The sequence below is a fragment of the Mytilus californianus genome, unplaced genomic scaffold (genome assembly GCF_021869535.1).
Source record: "Mytilus californianus isolate M0D057914Y unplaced genomic scaffold, xbMytCali1.0.p SCAF_1, whole genome shotgun sequence".
Taxonomy (NCBI): domain Eukaryota; kingdom Metazoa; phylum Mollusca; class Bivalvia; order Mytilida; family Mytilidae; genus Mytilus; species Mytilus californianus.
In genome coordinates, this window is record NW_026262581.1 from 94047608 (window position 1) to 94071008 (window position 23401).

The 23401-nt window shown below is 31.1% G+C and overlaps 1 protein-coding gene across 6 annotated transcripts in view; it reads left to right on the top strand.

Moving 5' to 3' along the window:
* Positions 1-23401, top strand: part of LOC127710341 (myb-like protein X) — a 126301-nt gene that overhangs the window by 19186 nt on the left and 83714 nt on the right. For 2 of the 6 annotated variants that reach the window (XM_052216152.1, XM_052216156.1), the window contains one exon: positions 18855-18967. The exons of the other annotated variants lie outside the window; for them this stretch is intronic. The gene's annotated coding sequence lies outside the window, so the exon portion shown is untranslated. The remainder of the gene's footprint in view (positions 1-18854; positions 18968-23401) is intronic. 6 annotated transcript variants of the gene reach the window in all.

Genomic DNA, 23401 nt, shown 5'->3' on the forward strand with positions numbered 1-23401 from the left:
GGCTCTAAGACATAGAACAACAGGGATTTCAATGATATCTATATGCTCAGACTCTCACAGTTACTAGTATATTTCAATTTTCCCTTTTAGTCAATATCAATAGTTTTGGTTTACTTTTATCTGGTCATTTTTAAGTTGGTCAATAAATGATTTAGATAGTCAATTTTACACCTGTTTTAATTTTACACTTTTTCAATGTTTATGTATTTCTACATTTAGCAAGTATGATAATTTGTGGTAAACAACCAATTTGCCTTGATTAGCACATTAACCTTCTGACAATGTTATTTTTCAGTTGAAGGAGTAAAGTTTTATTTTCATCAATCAAAGAACCATATTTGGTTTTGTTTTATGGACTTACCTTGAATTGTCTTATTTGTCAGAAACTGTAAGAAAAATTTTACTTCCCTTATAAGAGATGAGTAAATCTTGCAATACAAAAATGTACTTAAAAACATGAATATTTTGAATCAATATTTAACACATTGTTTGAATGTTTTATGCTGTTTACACTCATTTTGCCTTTGGTGCAGTTTAAAACAGGTGAACAGTTTCCTAAGATAATTGAATTCAGTACTGAAAACAATTTAATTTTAAAACTCATAAATTTTTCATTTCACCCTCTAGTGTATTATCCAGTTGATTCATCTGTCTGAACTAGAGGATAGAAAATTGGCCAGCAGTAAATAGTTTACAGGTATACACATTCTGAAATATATCTATTGTGGACTCTTCTTCCTAACAACCTGAAAAAAACCCAGAAATGCTTACTAAGAAAGTATGGTGCCTGTCTTTGATTTATTTTACCTCTATAGTTCTGTTTTAAGAATTGTGAACTAATGAGTGCAAGTAATCTAATGTATAAATTTGGTTTCAGAAGGCTTTGACTAGGGTCTAGCAATTGTTCCCTAATTTATATATATACATGATATAAAGTTGAATACAGGTAAATATGCAGAAGTTGCTTTCTGTCAAATGGATGTAAATACATAAAAAGGATATTAGGGCTTACTGTCATAAAACTTTTAAGTACAATTAATGTACTCATACTCAGAAATCAACCAATCAAAATACTGGATTTGGTGTTTCGAGCACACATTTTGTATTTTGAGTACTGAGTAAAGTATTATGACCTAAAGGCCTGAAATTACCAAATATATTTGACATTACAACAGACCCCACCAATACCTGACTATGTTTGTATGATTTCCAATTAAACTAAAGACATTGCAATTCACTGAGCTCCAGCATTATAGGGGGTCGATACATTTTAAGGGAATGACTGGGCATTTCAATACCTACAATATCCAGTTTTTTATAATTTATGTCTTAGAAATAGATTGGGATTCAGGTTTAATGTAGGGTTAAACATTTCTCTCTCTCATAAATTGTATTTTTGTCTCAGTAAAATTTGTCAGGAGACATTAGATAAACGGTAATTTGATTTTTCTGCAAAATCTATGAGGACAATTTGGTAATTGCATTTGTATGAACTTCTTTATGATTTCTTTTATATACTTGGTGACAAACTTTATATAAAAGTATATTTTCAAAACGCACATGAAATCCATAATGCGTAAACACATTAAAAAATGTCATGGTTCATTGTTCAATGTTAAGTTTGCATGATTAGGACTGTTGCTCAGTATAAGCAAATCGATTAACTTTATTTGGTATATGGGATGATTTTTAGGCAAACATGTCTGTCATACAGAATTCATTTGATCTTGACCTCATATGTTCATGGTTCATGGGTCGACATAAGATTTTGTGGTTACACCTGTTTCTCAGATACTGTAAGCAATAAGACTACCATATTTGATATACTGAATGATTGTAGGGTGTACATGTCCGTCTCAGGGTTTATTTGACCTTGACCTCATTTTCATGGCTCATAGGTCAATATTAAGTTTTCGGGTTTAGATTGAGTCTACATTGATGAGTTACAAATCGACTTTATGTTTGTTTCCACTCTGCTGATTTTTGCCAAAGATTTTTGCCTGGACTTTGAAATTTTGTGAAATAACAGTTATACAGATGTTTTTTCTAAATACCTTCATATATTTAGCTGATTTTTAGTATGTGAGTCTTCTATGATAAGTTACAGATCGAGTTTATGTTTAGTTCCACTCCACTGATTTTTGCTGAAATACAGGCTTTGGACTTCAAATATTCGTGAAAATAATGTTATACAGACTTTTTTCTAAACTCCTTCACATATTGAGCTGATTTTTAGTATGTGAGTCGACTATGATGAGTTACAGATCGAGTTTACGTTTGGTTCCACTCTGCAAATTTTTGGACTACTGAAAATTTGCGAGTAGGGCCATTCGAGTCGTACCGACACATCAAATTTATATAAGCAGTATGCTTACTATTTTTGGTGTATGATATGCTTGTAAGGTGTACATATCTGTCTGACATAGTTCATCTGACCTTGACCTTATATTCATGGTTCTGTGGTCAAGGTTAAGTTTTCTAGGTTGAGTCTGTTTCTTGTATAGGATAGGAAATAGGACTACCATATTTGGCATATTGAATGATTGTAAGGTGTACATGTCCATCTGACATTGACCTTATATTCATGGTTCTGTGGTCAAGGTTAAGTTTTCTAGGTTGAGTCTGTTTCTTGTATACAATAGGAAATAGGTCTACCATATTTGGCATATTGAATGATTGTAAGGTGTACACGTTTGTCTAGCATGGTTCATTTGACCTTGACCTTATTTTCATGTTCTCAGATACTATTAGCAATACTGGTAGGTCAACTATATTTGGTAAATGGATTGATTGTAATGTGTTTATGTCTGTCATGAAAGATTCAACTTATCTGACATTGACCTTATTTTGATGGTTCATTGGTCAATTTAAATTTTTTCTGGTCTGGTCTGTTTGTTGGATACTATAAGCAATAGGTCAACAATATTTAGTATATTGAATGATTGTAAGGCACAAAGGTCCTCTGGCAGGGATCATTTGAAATTCAACTCATTTTTATGGTTCAATGGTCAGCATTATGTTTTTGTTGCTAGTCTCTTTCTCAGATACCATAATCAATAGGTCAACTATATTTGATGTATTGAATGATTGTTAATTGATACTTATATTAAAACCTTTATCTTAAAGATTTTCAAAATAAAATTCAAATACAAGCAGTAAAGCAGGCGACATTTCAGTTAGTTCACTTTTGTTTCTTATAGTACCCACATTTTAAATTTCTTTAAAAAACATTTTGCTGCTGAGATTTTCTTCTTTTTACCATCTAGTTTATAGATCATTTAATTAAAAGTACATTTAAAACAATCTTATCCAGAAAAAAAACTTCAGTTTTCTGTAATTATGTCCTGTTAACATGCAATCTATAGGCTTAAGTACCGATGAATGTTGTTTCTCTTAAATATTTGATGCCATTGTGTTTCCCAGTGGAGTAAGAAAGGGGTAGAAAGTTTGGGATGCAAATTGTTTTCTTTTGATAGGGTTAATTATGACAAAGAAGAATTTTAAGATTCTTTTTCAATGGAAGCTTAGCTAGATTGTGAAATTTTATATGAAATATCTGTCGTGTATTTTGTTTGTAGTTTTAATTAAATTTCTGTCAGTTTTTCAAAGCCTCACAGACATTTGTGTCGGCTGGTAATTGAATTTTTTCATTTAGAAATTGAATTGTAACTGAGAACTTTGAGTACTAAATTATTTCTGGTTTTAATTTAATGATATTTTAGATTTTTTGTTAGATTTTCCCTCCAGCATGAAAGAGAAACTTTGCATGTTTCATACCAAGTTTTTATTTCAAGTTACAGACCAAAATTCCCATGGCAATTCAAACATTGAACAAAATGTTGGGAATAAAGCATTACAGATATATTATTATCATATTACTAAAAATAATGAAAATTTTCATCTTGTGAATTTATTGAATATTATATATGACAGTCATGTATATTGTCCTGATCCTTTACTGTTTTATTTAAGAGGTAGCAGTGTTCTTCAGCTATAATATTCTTTGTCTGTGTATAAATTACAGAATTATTCTTTCATCTAGAAAGGTCCTGCAAGACATATGAAATGATATTTAACTATGATCATTCAAGTTTTGGAAAAAATAATTTGAACTTGTCAAAAAGTGATCCAAATGGGATACAGCTAAGAGATGGTTAAACAAAAGGAAAAAAGATTTAGATGGTGTGCTGGTTGAGTTCTCTGTAATGACAAGATCATGTATATTTTTGTATGACTTGACATCCTGCTGTAGGAAGCATCACTTAGGGATCACTTCTGTCATCAGTGTAACACTAATAGTCTTTATGTTAATCTGCAACTCAATGAAATTTAACTTATTTTCACAAATTATTCTACAAAAGTTGTGAACCTGCTATTTTAATTTTTTGATCTGAGTGATTTTGGGGGTTTAACATACCAAACTTGAACTATGCCATTTCTGATATATCGTTTTATAAGCTCCTTGAAATTGACTTGACAGAAATCCACCAAACCTTCACAGCTCATCTACAGGACATGAAGTTGTGCACCTGCTGTTGAAGATTTTGGGGTTTACCATACAGGTGTATGGACCAATTTTTGGTGATGGCAGGCGACACATGTCTTTCTTGGAAGACACTTTTTTATTCAATATCAATATTTAGGGATGCAAGAACACATAATGATAAGAAACTTGCAGGCAGTCACTTTGTATAAAATTGACAATTTTCATAGCAGTCAGGTTGAACAACCTGATGTATCCATCCCAAACCACGGATGTTTGTGAGTCACAAAACTGCTTTTGTTACATACATGTGGATTGATCTTATCACATATTGCCAGATTGATATTGTAAATTCAGAAATTATTGCATCTTTGAAGAATGTACAAAAAATTAGTTTGATGATTGCGATTTTCGGAGAAGATACATACTATATGTATGAGATACCAGAATGTGAGTGCTTATTATTGCGATTCTAAATAGTCGCATTTTTTGTATTAATAAAAACATAGAAATAATTTCTGAATTTACAGTACTTTATTTAGCTTCAGATAGATTGAGACTCTTATGTATTATTGGATTGATATTCTTATCACATATTGTTGTCTTTTTTCTATCACATATTGGTGGATTGATATTCTCTCACATATTGTTTCACATATTGGTGTCTTTATTCTATCACATATTGGTGTCTTTATTATCTCGCATATTGGTGTCTTTATTCTATCACATATTGGTAGATTGATATTCTATCACATATTGGTAGATTGATATTCTCTCACATATTGGTGGATTGATATTCTCTCACATATTGGTGTCTTTATTCTCTTACATATTGGTGTCTTTATTTTATCACATATTGGTGGATTGATATTCTTATCACATATTGGTGTCTTTATTCTCTCACATATTGGTGTCTTCATTCTATCACATATTGGTGGATTAATATTCTAATCACATATTGGTGTCTTTATTCTATCACATATTGGTGGATTGATATTCTCTCACATATTGGTGTCTTTATTCTATCACATATTGGTGTCTGTATACTATCACATATTGGTGGATTGATATTCTTATCACATATAGGTGTCTTTATTCTCTCACATATTGGTGTCTTTATTCTATCACATATTGGTGGATTAATATTCTAATCACATATTGGTGTCTTTATTCTCTCACATATTGGTGGATTGATATTCTCTTACATATTGGTGTCTTTATTCTATCACATATTTGTGTCTTTATTCTATCACATATTGATGGATTAATATTCTATCACATATTGGTGGATTGACATTCTATCACATATTGGTGGATTGATATTCTTATCACACATTGGTGGATTGATATTCCCTCACATTTTGATGGATTGATATTCTTTCACATATTGGTTTCTTATTCTATCAAATATTGGTAGATTGATCCTCTATCCCATATTTGGTGGATTGATATTCTTATCATATATTGATGGATTGATATTCTGTCACATATTGGTGTCTTTATTCTATCACATTGGTGGATTGATATTCTATCACATATTGGTGTCTTTATTCTATCACATATTGGTGGATTGATATTCTTATCACATATTGATGTCTTTATTTTATCACACAATGGTAGATTGATATTCTATCACATATTGGTGTCTTTATTCTCTCACATATTGATGGATTGATACTCTATCACATATTGGTGTCTTTATTCTATCACATATTGGTAGATTGATATTCTATTACATATTGGTGGATTGATACTCTATCATATATTGGTGGATGGATATTTTCTGGCATATTGGTAGATTGATACTCTATCACATATTGATGGATTGATACTCTGTCACATATTGGTGGATTGATACTCTATCACAAATTAGTGAATTAATGCATATTTAATTGTTACAATGTTTTTGTATATGAAATGATTCATCTCCCAGTTGATATAATAATCCAAAGCTTGTGTTTCCTATCAGTATTATCTAGAATGAAGGTTTCTGCTTACAAGGAAGCTACTGAACAAGGGTTCTTAATGGTAAATTTTAAGTCATCTCTTGTGTATAGATTTCATTGGTCAGGTGTAGGGGTTTAGGCCAGGTTGCATATACAGCTATAAAATTGAGAGGTAAGTTTCAATTTACACTCCTGTGAAATGGTTTGGCATTATACTATAGCTATGTTGATGCAGATATGTAATGAGGTGAAGATTGCTTTTGTTTTAGGCTTTTGAATATATAGATTTTGCTTTACTATGTTGAAAAATGTGTCTGCAAATAAAAGTGTAAATTTGACCACTGATAAGATTTTAGCCATGTATGGTAAATTAAGGATCCTAACTAACACAAACAGGTTGTCATTTTCAGTGAAATTGCATTTTTTCACATGGTCAGTTTTGATTATATACAAGATGATGTGAAATAACAATTCAATTTTTTCATGACTTGGCCGTAGCTTCCAATGTCAAATTTGGAAAAAAATCAATTCTAGTTTTATTATGATTGAAAAGCATCGTATTTAGCGTGATCATAAAGCACAACAAATTTAATCACAAGCTGACCAGCGGCCTTCAATAATAATCAATTTTTTCCTTCATTCTAGCAAAGTGAAGTTTATTGGCAATACCCTTAAAATAATAAAGGCATAGCATCTTCTGTGACTTATAAATATTTGAAGAGATTTATTGTTGTCCAAGACAGGGCATTGGTGTTGTCACATTGTAAAAGTCAAATTACAAAGTTATGTCCACTACTTTCTTGTCAGGTTTAGATTAAAACTTTGAAGATAGGATGAACAACTCCGGATGTCTGGACATAGAAGGTCAATGGACTTGAAATTGTTTTTTTCCACAATTGACATTTTCATCAGGAAAGATAATTTGTTGGAATACCAACTTTCAGGTATAATTGCACTCTGATATTCAATTGAAATTTCAAAGTACTAGAGACTGACCACATATTTATGATTTAAAGATATTAATAGACATATTGAGCTAATTCAAAATATGTTCTAAGGATTTATTTTGCCTGATATATTAAAATATATACAGAGCAGAGGTTGAACTTTTTGAGATTAAAAAAAGTATTTAGAGAGTTTAACTGTTTTCTGAGTCGACCTCAATAATGCTTCACAGATAAAAAAATGTTTACTTTGGGAACTTTATTAGTGAGAATTCAAAGTTTGACATAAAATTTTTACATGGTAGTCAATTGTAAGACTCAGTTTCATGAAACTTATCAGTTGTTGCCGTTTGATATATGTTACTGTATTTTATCATTTGGAGAATTGGTACTGATGATAGATCTATGGTAGTCACTTATATGTAATAATTCTTTTCTAGAGTCCAGTAGATTTAGAGCGCATTTGTTTCTAACCTAAACGATGTAAACGATTACGCGCGTAGTCGTTTAATCCATTTGTTTCTACAATTTTGGGTCAACGTTGACATCGTTCACATAAAGGATGTACACACAAAAAAGTCGCGTAGTCGTTGATCGTTTATCGTTGAGATGTATAAACGATGCATTTGTTTCTGCAACTGTCGTTTAAATAATTACAAGCATGTGTTGTTTTCGCAAACTCCTGGTCATTTATTCCCCTCACTTTTACCTGTTTGTTTACAGTATGTGTATGTAATCTATTTCTGTCTCACTACGCGGGGTCGATAAAGGTCATTAAACGATGTATTTGTTTCTAGCAGCTTAACGTTTACTAAACGATAGTCATCAATGACAAAATTTCGGGTTAGAAACAAATGCACTCTAAGAGTTTGACATATTGTATAGTTGAAGACTATGTCGACCTCTAAATGTATAGACACCTGTATATTGTTGAAGACTATGTCGACCTCTAAATGTATAGACACCTGTATATTGTTGAAGACTATGTCGACCTCTAAATGTATAGACACCTGTATATTGTTGAAGACTATGTCGACCTCTAAATGTATAGACACCTGTATATTGTTGATGACTATGTCGACCTCTAAATGTATAGACACCTGTATATTGTTGAAGACTATGTCGACCTCTAAATGTATAGACACCTGTATATTGTTGAAGACTATGTCAACCTCTAAATGTATAGACACCTGTATATTGTTGAAGACTATGTCGACCTCTAAATATATAGACACCTGTCTATTGTTAAAGACTATGTTGACCTCTAAATGTATAGACACCTGTATATTGTTGAAGACTATGTCGACCTCTAAATATATAGACACCTGTCTATTGTTGAAGACTATGTCGACCTCTAAATGTATAGACACCTGTATAATTTTGAAGACTATGTTGACCTCTAAATGTATAGACACCTGTATATTGTTGAAGACTATGTCGACCTCTAAATGTATAGACACCTGTATATTGTTGAAGACTATGTCGACCTCTAAATGTATAGACACCTGTCTATTGTTGAAGACTACATTGACCTGTAGATATATTTTAGATTTGTTGTGTGTTGTTGGGTTGCTGTCTCATTGGTGTACACCCCAGTATTATTTTATTCATTATAAAGCTTGTAATTGAATGGTATAACAAAAATGCAAGAAGTCCTTTAGACAAGTTTTTCATCCATGTCCTTTGGTCTCTCTTGTGGATAGGTGTCTCAATGGCAATCAAGCATTTATCAAAATAAAAAAAATCTAAGGGCTTTAGAGATGAGTCCGAGTGGTCTTTTTTCAAAGTGGCCAAAGCCAGTTTTATTTCCACTTTCTAACAAACCAAGAACACTGTCGATTATCAATCTCTCTTTTTTTGTTTAAATTAAAGATGGTGTCTAATTTTGAAATTCATTAGAACATGGATTTAGTAAGAAGATTGATATATTAACTTGGAAGTAAATCATGGTTAAAATGGAGTAAGTAGTAAGTAATGGAAAGATTTATTACATTTACAAGATCATTTTCTATCAGAAAGGTGTGAGGAGATCAAAAGTTGAAATCAGTGTGAACTTGATGTGATGAAGGATAAATGTCAATTTGAATAATGAATGAGTTTTGTTAAAAAATACTTTCTACTAGTTTAACAGACAATTAATATGATGATTTCTATTGACATCTTTATAGATTAAAAAAAACTTCATTTGAATGATGGGGGGAATTAGATAATGGTTTGAACCCATGCTGGTACGAAAACAAAATACTAGTTAGACTTGATTAAAACTAATTGGAGTATCTTTTTAAAAAAAAAGATGTTATGCCTTGTACATTGTAGATTATTTCTAAAAGAATGGAATGCTTTGAAATCGTATCCTGGATCTGATATAGTAATGGTTTTTTTTTTAATTTGACAATGGTGTTAGGTGCTAAAATTTTCATATTGAATATGTGCTTATGACACAAAATAGTTCATTTACTTTTCAGAGATGTATGTTTATATAGATCTAATGATATATTCTTACAGTGATTATATTTTTTACACAAAAATTTTGTGAACTTGTAATTAAAACAAAGCATGGATGCATATGAATGTTAATTATTGAAGTATGTTAATTAGACAAAGTTAGAGTACAAAATTGCTCTGTCACAAATGTTGGAATTTAGATTATATTGATGAATGAATCATTCATTTATGCTGAAACAATGGAGTCAAATTAATATAATCTGTTTACAAAATTATGAAATTACCACAAATATAATTAATTTTACAAAATGTCAGTAATTCACAAATATGCTGCATTTACCATTAAAATTATTTCATTGACCAAAAAATATGAGGCTTCCCCTTTAGAAAAAAATATGTATATGAATCATGCCAATTATGAAATTAAGATTATCTGCCAAAATTCTGTGCAATTTTATGGAAAAAACATAAAAGACTTAAATCATGCATGGAAAACATATCATTTTCATTGTATCGATAAATACTTCGGATATCTAATAGCAAGTAATGTTAAAAAAAGGGGAGATGAGATATAAACTTAATTACAGAGTTAGTGTTAAGATTTAATGGCTAGCTTCTAAATTGCATTGGAGAAAAAATAACTGGATGACTAGACTCTGCCAAATTAAGTTTCCTTTCGGTTACAATGTAAAAAAAATTGATAGAGAAAATGAATGATGTATGAGAATGAGTTCTTTATTTAATCTTTCACAACATTTCAGCAATTGATCCTTGGTGGAGTTAATTCCCCTTTATTTAATCTGTTCACTACATTTCAACAAGTGGTCATTGGTGGAGTCTATTTCCCTTTATTTAATCTGTACACTATATTTCAACAAGTGATCCTTGGTGGAGTTTATCCCCCTTTATTAAGCCTATGAACTAAAGTTCAACAAGTGATGCTTGGTGGAATGAAACCCCTATATGTATCAAAGTTAAATGTGAAGTTTATTCTCATTCATTATATTTCAAATAAGGCCTTGTTGGGGAAAAATCAATTTCCTTTTATTTAAGATAATTTACCTAGGTGGAGTTTCTCTTTATCTTTTATTAGTCCCCTACTGACGAAGTCGAAGGGGACATTAGGTTTGCACTCCGTCTGTCTGTCTGTCCATCCGTCTGTCCGGCAAATCAGTTTTCCACTCTTTTTTTCTTCGTGCTTGAAGATATTGATGTGATATTTGGTGTATTGTTTTATCATGACAAGTTACAAATTAAGCTCGAATTTTGTTCCGGTCTGATGATTTTGTGCAGAGTTATGGTCCTTGAACTTAGAAAAGTTCACTCAATGAGTTTTTCACACTTTTTTTCGTCATGCTTAAATATATTGAACCGATAATTTGTGTATAGTTTTATCATGACAAGTTACAGATCAGGTTTAAATTTTGTTCCGGTCTGATGATTTTGTGCAGAGTTATGGTCCTTGGACTTAGAAAATTCACTTAGATAATCAGTTTTCCTACATTTTTTTTCCGTCATGCTTGAAGATATTGACTTGATATTTGTTATATTGTTTACACCATGACAAGTTATAGATCAAGTTAGCATTTTGTTCCAGTGCAATGAATATTTAACCGGTAAGGGACTATGTATTGCCATGCAACACTCTCAGAATGCTTGTTTGATATGTTCTCTACATGTTAGCAATAAAGCATTATTGGAGTTAATTCCCCTGAAAACAATGATTTTATATGTGTTTTTGTCGAGCCATCGACTTTTATCGAAAAAGCGAGACATAGCGATCCTACATTCCGTCGGCGTCGGCGGCGTCCACAAATATTCACTCTGTGGTTAAAGTTTTTGAAATTTTAATAACTTTCTTAAACTATCCTGGATTTCTACCAAACTTAGACAGAAGCTTGTTTATGATCATAAGATTATATTCAAAAGTAAATTTTGTGAAAAAAAAAATTCCATTTTTTCCAAATTTTACTTATAAATGGACTTAGTTTTTCTGCCAGTTAACATTACATTCACTCTGTGGTTAAAGTTTTTAAAATTTTAACAACTTTCTTAAACTATCCTGGATTTCTACCAAACTTGGAAAGAAGCTTGTTTATGGTCATAAGATAGTATCCAGAAGTAAATTTTGTAAAAAAAAAATTCCATTTTTTCCGTATTTTACTTATAAATGGACTTAGTTTTTCTGCCAGTTAACATTACATTCACTCTGTGGTTAAAGTTTTTAAAATTTTAACAACTTTCTTAAACTATCCTGGATTTCTTCCAAACTTAGACAGAAGCTTGTTTATGATCATAAGATTATATTCAAAAGTAAATTTTGTGAAAAAAAAAATTACATTTTTTCCAAATTTTACTTATAAATGGACTTAGTTTTTCTGCCAGTTAACATTACATTCACTCTGTGGTTAAAGTTTTTAAAATTTTAACAACTTTCTTAAACTATCCTGGATTTCTACCAAACTTGGAAAGAAGCTTGTTTATGATCAAAAGCTAGTATCTAGAAGGGAATTTTGATAAAATTTTGTTCCATTTTTTCCGTATTTTACTTATAAATGGACTTAGTTTTTCTTCCAGTCAACATTACATACATTCTGCAGTTTAAGTTTTTAAAACATTTATTAGATTCATAAATTATCCTGGATTTTTACCAAACTTGGACAGAAGCTACTTACAATCAAAAGATAGTATAGAGAGGAATATTTTTATTAATTTTTTTTCTCATTTTTGTTGAGCCTGCGATTAACAGCAAAAGTAGGCGAGACACTGGGTTCCGCGGAACCCTTACGAATTTTTTGTTATCATTAACCATGGTTTAAGCTAGTCCTTCATAGCTAAGAATCAGTACTGAATTGATAAAGTTGTATATGCACTTGATGTGAATATATATGTGCAAGTTTTTGGAATGTATAAAATTTCTGATATTTAAATTTCTTGTGTCATTAAATTCAACTATCCCTATTTAATAAAATTGGCTACAGCATTGTAACAAATGAGATCTCCAGTATTCAGTGTTTTAGTTGATGAAGTTACTGCTTTTGTTAGTCCTTAGGATCATTAAATGAGGAATTTGTCTGTGGTATTAGGGAAATTTTGAACAAAAGTAAATCATTGTGACCTACATTTCATTTGAACTCCAATGCACAATTATTTCTTATGCAATTTTTGTAAGATTAAGGAATATCACTGTTGCTTTTATTGGTCTCACTTTGATATTGTGTAATTAACTATGATAATTAGCAATTTGCTTTTGCTTTTGGATAATATTTTGATAAAACTACTAAAAGATAGTTGGGTAACAATTACAGAATTATAGAAGCATGCTTATGGAAATAAAGTGAGTCCGAATAAACCATCATTTTTGTTTGGACATTAATTCATACCATTAATCCCTTACTGAAGTCAATTGATATTATTTTGAGTATAGCTATTAGAAAGTTTTATTTACAATTTATTTTAGTATTGAAGTTTCCAATCACTCTGCAAGGGATTCCACCAAAAACAAATTGCTTCATGTTTTATCAATTAACACAACTATTCTTTTGACTTTCTGTAAGTCCATTTATACATTTTCTTTTTGCAACATTTAACATTTTACATCTCAAAGGGTTTAGGAAGACTAACAAAATTAATTCAGCAAACAGATTTAAGTAGCAAAGATCCACATTTCTCTTATCTTCAAACCTCAAAAGAATTTTAAGTAAATTTTCAAAGCGAGATAAATTTATATAAAACAACAAAAATATGTTTAGTTTTAATGACCACAGGGGTTGATTTCACTTCAAACACAAAAAACCTTTTTTGAAATTTGTTTGAAATTTAGTTTTGAAGGATTTAATAAATATCTTTTCATCATATGAGTAATTGTGTTTTAAAAAGTCTTTTGATGAAAGAAAAACAAGAAATATTGGTTAAATTAATGTAATGTACTAATAGTAATAAGACACGATGAAAGAACTTACTTTTTGTCTGTCAGTTATAATGCCTTTTTTTCCAGAAATTTGGAAGATCAATTTGAAGAGCAGAAAGGTCATTAGAAACATTTTACACTATGATTCAATTTAAGAGCTTGTCTCACAGAAAACCATGCAAAATTTAATGTAAATAGTGCATCCACCATAAGGTAGCAACATTAACAGCTTGGAGTCCATTTTAAATGTTGATCCATAGTTTATCCATAATGAGATCACAAACCTTGTTGGTTTGCTGTCTAATTGTCTCATACTCCCAGTTTCTTTATTGACTTTGCAAAGACAAAATGTTCTTGACATTTTAATGTCCATGCTTTACATAGTCAGAGGTATACAAGTGTGCTCTTTGACATTTTGTGTTTATACTACTTTTGGCTTAAGAATTCAGCATGAATTTTAAAGTGAATGTCAACAAGTTCATGGATAAGTAGACATTTTCCTTCATATGACAAGAATTAATGTTATGCATCATTCTTAAATCCATCTAACATGTCCCTTTATTCCTCTAGGGTCTACTGACAAGCAGTGAGACAGGATTCCAGGTTATTAGAATTTTCAAAACTTTTTATCATGTCATGTACTATTACACCATAATCTGTACATGTTTTAACAACTTTTCATGCAACTGATCAGATATAGTTTAATTTCACCAAGAGTTATTTTACTCAACATTGCTTTTAAGGTGACAGAGCTCAATTTAGGTAATTAACCTTTCCTTTAGCTAAGATTGACACGAGGAACATTGGTTTCAACACTTGACATTTTTTAAATGTCTTGAAAACATAAAATAGAAAAAGAAAAGTTATATGGAAATTGGTTAACACATAAGTGGTTTATGCTGTAAATACAAGTTGATGTAGTAATGGAGTATAAATAAAAAATGATACAATTTTTTCATAACTTTGCAAGAATGTGATATGTTCATCCATATAATGAAAATGATTGGTCACCATTAGCTTGTTTTCAAGCTACAGGTTGTGAAAAAATAATACATTTTTATGGATTCTACAGACTAAAAGCATCATTATGTGGATAGAAGTTAAACTAAATGAGAGAATTTTAAAATAAGATAATGAGAAGATAGCTGTTATAGAATGCTTTCAGAATATCAAAACTATAAAATATGAAAAATGGGGTCACTGTAAATTGATTCCTGCTATAACATAAAATAGAAATAAAAAAATTATATGTAGATTCCTAAATGAATTATATATTTTCTGAGTGACCTCCCCTTGATACAAAAATACTCTACCTTTATAAAATTATTAGTAACTTTAATATAAAATCACATAACTTTATTTAAATGAAAACTCTTAATTGGTAAATTGCATTTCTGCATCTAAATTTGCTGACTTGATTGAAAATCTAGACCTATTGTGTTCTGCTATTTTACTGTACTTTTAAAGAATTATCCTTTATTATTGAAAAATCTGCTTGGATGTTTCATGTTAGCATGCTCCCCTTGTATGCAGAAGGTTTTGTGTTCAGACCAAATAATAGTTCATTGCAGCTTTTCCTGTAAGCAAGCATCATTAGATGTTAGAGCAAGAACTGGTCTGTGGGAAATCAGAAAGTTGTGTCTGGTTGAGGTGACATGTCCTCCTGTGTCCTCCTGTGAACAGATAACTGTTGAGTTATCATTTGAAGTCAATATGTTTGTCTGGTACAAAGCAGAGTAAAACTTGTTGACACTAACACATTGTCTCCCTTAATATGCAAATTCACCTTCAGTTATCAGAAATTGAAAAAAAGTTCAGAGTTCACACCACTTGTAGTTGTGCACCTCCATATTCATTTTTGATCAAATTGATTAATGGTTATCCATGCCTTTTTACATATGAGAAATGCTGTCCACACAAATCACCTGCAGTTTACATTGGAAACTTAGCAAAATTTAATTAATCTTTATCACATGTGAAGTTTTATGGAGGTCAGATTTTTTATTTATATTTACTATCCTCGGTACTTCAGACAGATGGGAACAGGGGAGACATCTGTTTTTGTGTTAAAAGCAAACTTAAAACCTGTTGATGGCAGATCTTTGATAATTTCTATTGAATTTATTTACAAGTTTTCTAGGATCAGTGCCATTTAGGGCACTTGCCATATTGAACAGACATATGTTTATTGTTGAATACTGTATGTTGACCTCTGAATGTCTTTTGATTATTTGTGTAGTTGATTGCTGTCTCATTGACAATTTTACTGAATGCAAACTTGGGTATATGTTATCACATCACCTGATTCTAGTTCTATTCAGTATCAGTTACTTGTGTTAGTGGTATCTGTTATCACATCACCTGATTCTAGTTCTATTAGGTATCAGTTACTTGTGTTAGTGGTATCTGTAATCACATCACCTGACTAGTTCTATTCAGTATCAGTTACTTGTTTTAGTGATATCTGTTATCACATAACCTGATTCTAGTTCTATTATATATCTGTTACTTGAAGTAGTGGTATCTGTATTCACATCACCTGATTCTAGTTCTATCCAGTATCAGTTACTTGTGTTAGTGGTATCTGTAATCACATCACCTGACTCTAGTTTTATTCAGTATCAGTTACTTTGTTAGTGATATCTGTTTTCACATAATCTGACTCTAGTTCTATTCAGTTACAGTTTCTTGTGTTAGTGGTATCTGTAATCACATCACCTGACTAGTTCTATCCAGTATTAGTTACTTTTGTTAGTGGTATCTGTTATCACATCACTGGATTCTAGCTGTATTCTCTAGTTCTATCCAGTATTAGTTACTTTTGTTAGTGGTATCTGTTATCACATCACCTGACTCTAGTTCTATCCAGAATCAGTTACTTGTGTTAGTGGTATCTGTTATCACATCACCTGATTCTAGTTATATTATGTATCAGTTACTTTAAGTAGTGGTATCTGTAATCACATCACCTGATTCTAGTTCCATCCAGCATCAATTACTTGAATTAGTGGTATCTGTAATCACATCACCTGACTAGTTCTATCCAGTATTAGTTACTTTTGTTAGTGGTATCTGTTATCACATCACTGGATTCTAGCTGTATTCTCTAGTTCTATCCAGTATTAGTTACTTTTGTTAGTGGTATCTGTTATCACATCACCTGACTCTAGTTCTATCCAGAATCAGTTACTTTTGTTAGTGGTATCTGTTATCACATCACCTGACTCTAGTTCTATCCAGTACTAGTTACTTTTGTTAGTAGTATCACATCACCTGATTCTAGTTCTATTCAGAATCAGTTCCTTGTGTTAGTGGTATCTGTTATCACATCACCTGATTCTAGTTATATTATGTATCAGTTACTTTAAGTAGTGGTATCTGTAATCACATCACCTGATTCTAGTTCCATCCAGCATCAATTACTTGAATTAGTGGTATCTGTAATCACATCACCTGATTCTAGTTCTATCCAGTATTAGTTACTTGTGTTGGTATCTGCTATCACATCACCTGACTCTAGTTCTATTCAGTTATAGTTACTTGTGTTAGTGGTATCTGTAATCATATCACCTGACTAGTTCTATTCAGTATCAGATTCTAGTTCTAATCATTATCAGTTATTTTTGATAGTGTTATCTGTTATCACATGACTTGATTCTAGTTCTATTCAGTATCAGTTACTTTTGTTAGTGGTATCTGTAATCACATGACTTGATTCTAGTTCTAATCATTATCAGTTACTTTTGTTAGTGGTATCTGTTATCACATGACCTAATTCTAGTTCTATTCAGTATCAGTTACTTTTGTTAGTGGTGTATGTTTTCACTACATCACCTGATTCTAGTTTTATTCAGTTTCTGAGTTCCTTGTGTTATTTTGGCAACGAGTGCTCTGAATTGTTCAGCCTATAGACCTGAGGTCTGTACTTTTCCAAAGGCCCTGTTTCAATGGTTACATTAAAAATAGCCCAAGATAACTCTTCAGATCTGTTTGATTTCCTTAGAAAAGTTAGGTTTAATAGACTAGTTAAATAAATAAATTTACAGTTCAAGGTTTCAGTTGGCCATATTGCTCAATGTCAATTAAACAGATTTTGAGTTGGTCAGATGTTTTGGAAATTAAACAACTTCATGAAGAATGACAGTAGAAGAAATATAGGAAAATGTGGATGTGGATTCTTGGAATTTATAATGTTTAATTTGTTTTATGGGAAAAATTTCTATGCTCCACAATTTTGAAGTCCTCTGAATGAACTCTTCATCTATGAGAATTTTTTTATAAGCCAAAAAAAAAGGAATGATGTAAATGCCATCAAAGAGACAACAACCTGCACTGGAAGTGTCATTAATGAAAAATGCTCATAGCCAAACTTAAAAAAAAAAATTTTAAACATCAATTAGACAGCATTGTTACCCTTCATTCCCCACTGGGATTGTCTTTAAGATGAGATATGTTTGTATGAAAACTAAGAGAGAAATGGTGTTAATGCATATTTAAAGAACAACAACAAATGAATATCCATTATCTCTGGGTACAGGTGCTAGGAGGATACTGAAAAGTAGTTCCTGTGTAACGTAGCATGCTTTGAACTAGCTAGATTGTTCCATTTTTTTTAAGTCTACATGCAGTAAAGAGACTAAAAATCGAAGAACTAGCTTAACCTTACATCCCAAACAAGGAAAAATGTCTGTATATGTCTGGGGATATATATTGTCTTGTACAAGACTTAAGATATACAATGATAGTCTAGAACCATTTGTAAGACAGGGAAACCCATAGAAAAAATCCAAAATGATTAATTGCAAAATGTGTAATTTCCAGCATTTTTTACAGGATTTGCTTTTTTTCTTTGTTTTGGACACAGCTGGAGAAACTCAAGCTTTAATTTTGTGTTTTCTGAACTGTCATAATTTTAGTTGAATGATTGTGCTGGGATGGTTTAAATTCAAATCAACATTAGTAATTGGATTTCTCAAGAAATTTATAAACCATAATATTCTGTTTGGATGGAAGTCAAATTTATTGCAGAAGCAATATTCTGCTGGGATGAAATTCAAAATAAAGTACTCTATTGTAAAATTTATTGTCCAATAATTTAGGTAATTTGAATTTTAAATTTGTTTAAGGATTATTCCATGGAAAAATGCCACTTTTAGAAATAAAACAAAGGCCATCTGGGCATATTGGTTTGAACTTAGATAACGAGAAAGACTGGAAGACATTTAAGGAGATAATAAAGGTATATTTACATCAAGAGCAGGAATTGATGAAATTGTTTCTTTGCCTAGAAAGCTGTGAGATAATTTACAAATGATTTAAATTTAAAAGAAATAATACATTTGTTAAAAAAGAGATTGATACAAGAACATGGAAGTAAACATTTTTTTTTATCTTTACTCAGTATTAATATTTTATCAGTTATTTTTTCTTTTTAAAATGTTTTTTTTTCCAAGTAATTCTAGACAATGGTAACAAGTAATATAAGATGACAATTTTGAAAGGGGATGGAGGTGTTTTCAGAAATTTCAAAAATATTTTATAATTTTTGAATAATTCTATTTCAAAGCAAAATTGTCTCAGTACAGTAGGCTCTGATTGTATCAGTTGTTGGTATACACATATCTTAAAGAATCAAAATGTAGAGGACATTATCAAATTAAACACATCAAAAGTAAAGTAACTCATTCAGAACAACAGATGTATATATATATATATATATATATATAAGTCTGAAAATTACACCCAACAGTGTTAGAATTAGACTTTTATGCTGACAAATTTTTGTCCCTCAACGGATTCGAACTCACACCTTTGATACACTACAGCACCAATCGCTTAGCCTCATGTCCAGTGCTCTAGACCACACGACCACATCCGCTATATAAAAATATAACTTCAATAGTCGTAGTGTTACCTTGTCACGTAAGGCGAATCTAGAGATAGACATAAGACATGTGTTTTAAGCGTGTGAAGATGTTATATATATATATACTTAAAAAAAACAAAACGGATACAGATAAACAAAAACAGATATATACAAAAAGCACAGAAACAGGCATACAGACCAAAAACTTAGGTTTATACTAAGAGCAAAGAGGCAGGCAATCAGATCAATACAAAAAGCAAAAAGGAAGGCAAGCAGAACACCAAAAACAGAGCAATACAAAGAGCAAAAAGGCAGGCAAGCAGAACAACAAAGCCAACTCTAAAATAATTACTATGTACATGTTTCACCTGAACCACAAAGAAGTTTTCAATATGCAAAAACCGAATGCTCTACTTGTTTGAAATAAGACATTAGAAAATAAATGACACAATAACTAATTACATAATATTTATATTGTTTATATTATATAATGCATGCTCATATTGATTTATATTGTTATATATATTGTGGAGAAGACTTCATAAGTATGTTTTACTTGTGTCTGATCCTTTTTGCTTTGAGTGAATATGATATGTTTAAACTAAAAAATCAACTACGTGCTTTAAAATCTGGAATCAGAAATATTTAAGACAAAAAAAAAACATTGTAAATAGTGATATGCCTAGCTGTATTTACTGCATGGAGCCTCATGTTATTGTTTGTTTAGTAGAGCATGATTTTTAATGAAATCTACAAAATGAAATCTAAAAAATATTTATATTGGCTATTGATATCAGTTAACATACCAAACATTAATTACATTGAAATAATCTTGTAATTTATCTACAAATTCTATGTTCAATATGGATTTTTCAGACTTAAAAGAATGGAAAAAATATTTCCTTTTAAACTTTAGAGGTAGCCAATCCTGAATACTCCAAGATATCGTGCTGATTTTGAAAATTAATTATTCTTCAATTCTATAAAAGCGAACATGGTTGCAAGGATTTGATTGAAGAATGTGTATTTAACTATGAATTAATAAAGAAATCAATATTAAAATCCTGTAATTACAGGTTCAGGTATTTTAAAGGTGATAATTGCAGTGGTAGTGGATGCTAGCTGAATAAATTGCCAAGAAAAAAAGTCATGCTTTTTTCAAATTAAAAAAGCAATCTATTTTTTTCTTCATGCAAATCAGGTGTTTTTGTGGGCAATCAAGGTGCTTTTAATGTTTGTTTTAACCCAAATGAAATTTTAATGATCTGTGTTCAGTGCTACTGATCTTTAACTTTCCTTGTATTTACCATTAAAACAAGACAAAGTGAATCCTTTATGTTTGTCAGAAGCTTCCCTCCAGTTCTATATCACTCTTTTCTATAATCTGACCTTTGAAATGGATGACCCTGTCACAATGTCTAATAGGAATTTAGAAATATGTAAGTACTGGCAGTAACAAAGTTGGACGAATTTTGATAGGGTAGGCCTCCACCCATATAAAGTGACATCTCTCACCAGAGGCTGCCTTTACCTCACACTCAAATTCTCTTTAATATGTGGTCTGTATGATCATTAACTTACATTGTTTGATTTAATTTTACTTATCCTTTAGAGTTTTTTAAAACAAAGTTAAAGGCATTTTTTTTGGGTGAAATTCTGATAAATTGTGATACAAGTCTATTGCATATAATTTGTGAATGAACTTTTGGAGAAGTGAAGGGACACCAGTATCAGAAATTTATAAGTTGTAAATAAAATTTAAAAGAAACGGTCAAGATGCACATTTGTCAAAAAACTCTAGGAAGTAACCAAACACTTCAGAGGTACAGTCCTATAATTGCTGTTCTTCAACCAGTCAGTTACTGGAATAGATTCTGTGATGAATTAAAGGCTATTATAACACATAAGAAGTAGATCACACGAGTCCCTGTTATCAACTTCACATTGTTAAATTGTTCCCTACAAGGCTTAATTAAATTTCTTTTTTAGATGGAATTTTACTTGCATGTTTATCTTTGTTGAAGGTTTACCATACACCATTCTAAACAAAAGTCTTTAAAAAGTGACTTTTCCCCATGATTGTTTTGCTACTCATAAAATGAGCCTTCTAAACCCCCATCGTAATCAATGATAAAGTTTTCAAAAAAAAGATTAGTTCAATCCCTTTCCATCGAAAATTTTTGAAATTGTATGGTGGTAGAAAAGTAAATTAAGTGCTTTCTTCAATGAATGTTTTATTTCTTCTGTTTTATGTTGAAATGGTTTTTGTGAGAATAATTGTGGTCAGTGAAGAAATGGTTATGACTTGTGTATGACCAGTATAATAGGGTATCCTGCTGGGAGGCATCATGTTTACTCTCCAAGACTCAAGTAGCCAGGGATGTTACTTCTTTGTTGAAAAGTTATTAAATATGATTTAGACATATTCAAGAATTAAACCATGTGACAGATTATGCATATTGATTAGCTGGACACAATGTGTGGTCTTCTATCAGAAATTTGACCTTTTTTATTGTGATTTATCATTCAAAAAATGTAAATTGAATATGATTTAATTAAATCTAAGATAAGAATTTACAAGGTCATATGCAGAGTTAAAGTTGTTAGGGCTTGGTAACACTGTCCTTGTTCTGGTCATATCAATCTGCACTTAAAAAGTCTTAACCATTGTCAAATACCTGATAACAAGTGACTCTATGTACTTCAATCCAGTTCTTAAATCACATCCTTTTATTAAGTCATCTTAGATAAAGGTTTCTTTTGAAGTGAGACAGTCTTAACAGTGGCGGATCGAGAACTTTTCATAAGGGGGGGCCCGCTGGCTGACCTAAGGGGGGCCCGCTCCAGTCATGCTTCAGTGATTCCCTATATAATCAACCAAATTTTTCCCACAAAAGGGGGGGGGGCCTGAGGGCCCCCCTGGATCCGCCTATGCTTAACCTAAGTCTTTATTGAAAAGTATTGCTCTGGAATCTCTATCTTATATTTAGATTTCCTGCAGAAGGCTGGTGGTTCTCACTGTGAGCCTCCTCCACAAATATAAATTGGCCGCCATGATATTGCCAAGTCTTCTGAAAGTGGCATTAAACATCACCAATTAATCAATTGTTATATCTAGAATTCTAGATTGCTATGAATCAAAAGAGTACTGATATACTGTCAGCTACAAATATTACTAGAGGTTAAAGTTCATACAAAAATTAGGTCACCTTGATCTAGGATTGCATCTGATATAAAGTTCTGGCAATGTCCATATCTAAGCAGACTACTGAAAGTCATACAGTAATGAACATCTTACAGAAGGTTCATGTAATCCTTTGAGAAAGTGTCACACTAACCAACATTCTATGCAAGAGCCATTTAATGATTTAGTTTTGTGTTATATTAAGGTCAGATCTCAGTATTTATACTTTTTGAGCAATTTTATGTACCACAGAATAATAGCATAACTACCCAATATTGACAACTCACCAATTTCCTTTCTTCGTAAGATTATTTTTTAAATTACCTTGTTTCATATTATTTTGCATCCAAAACTGTTTATTTTTTTAATTGCTCAAATAAAGTGTTGAAATTATTTAAAGAAGAACATTTTTTTCCATATCTTATGAATGATGGAAGCCATTAACACTATCCAGAGGATCCCCAGAAACAAACTATTCATGGTTTATTAAAGAGAGACTGTGAAAGAAGGCATTATTTTCCCATTTTGAAAAAAAGCTATGTCCAGTCATCTGAAGAAATCTAATAATGTTGAAAAATTGGTGTATGGTATTGAGATATTGAATCAACAGTTTGGACAAGTAG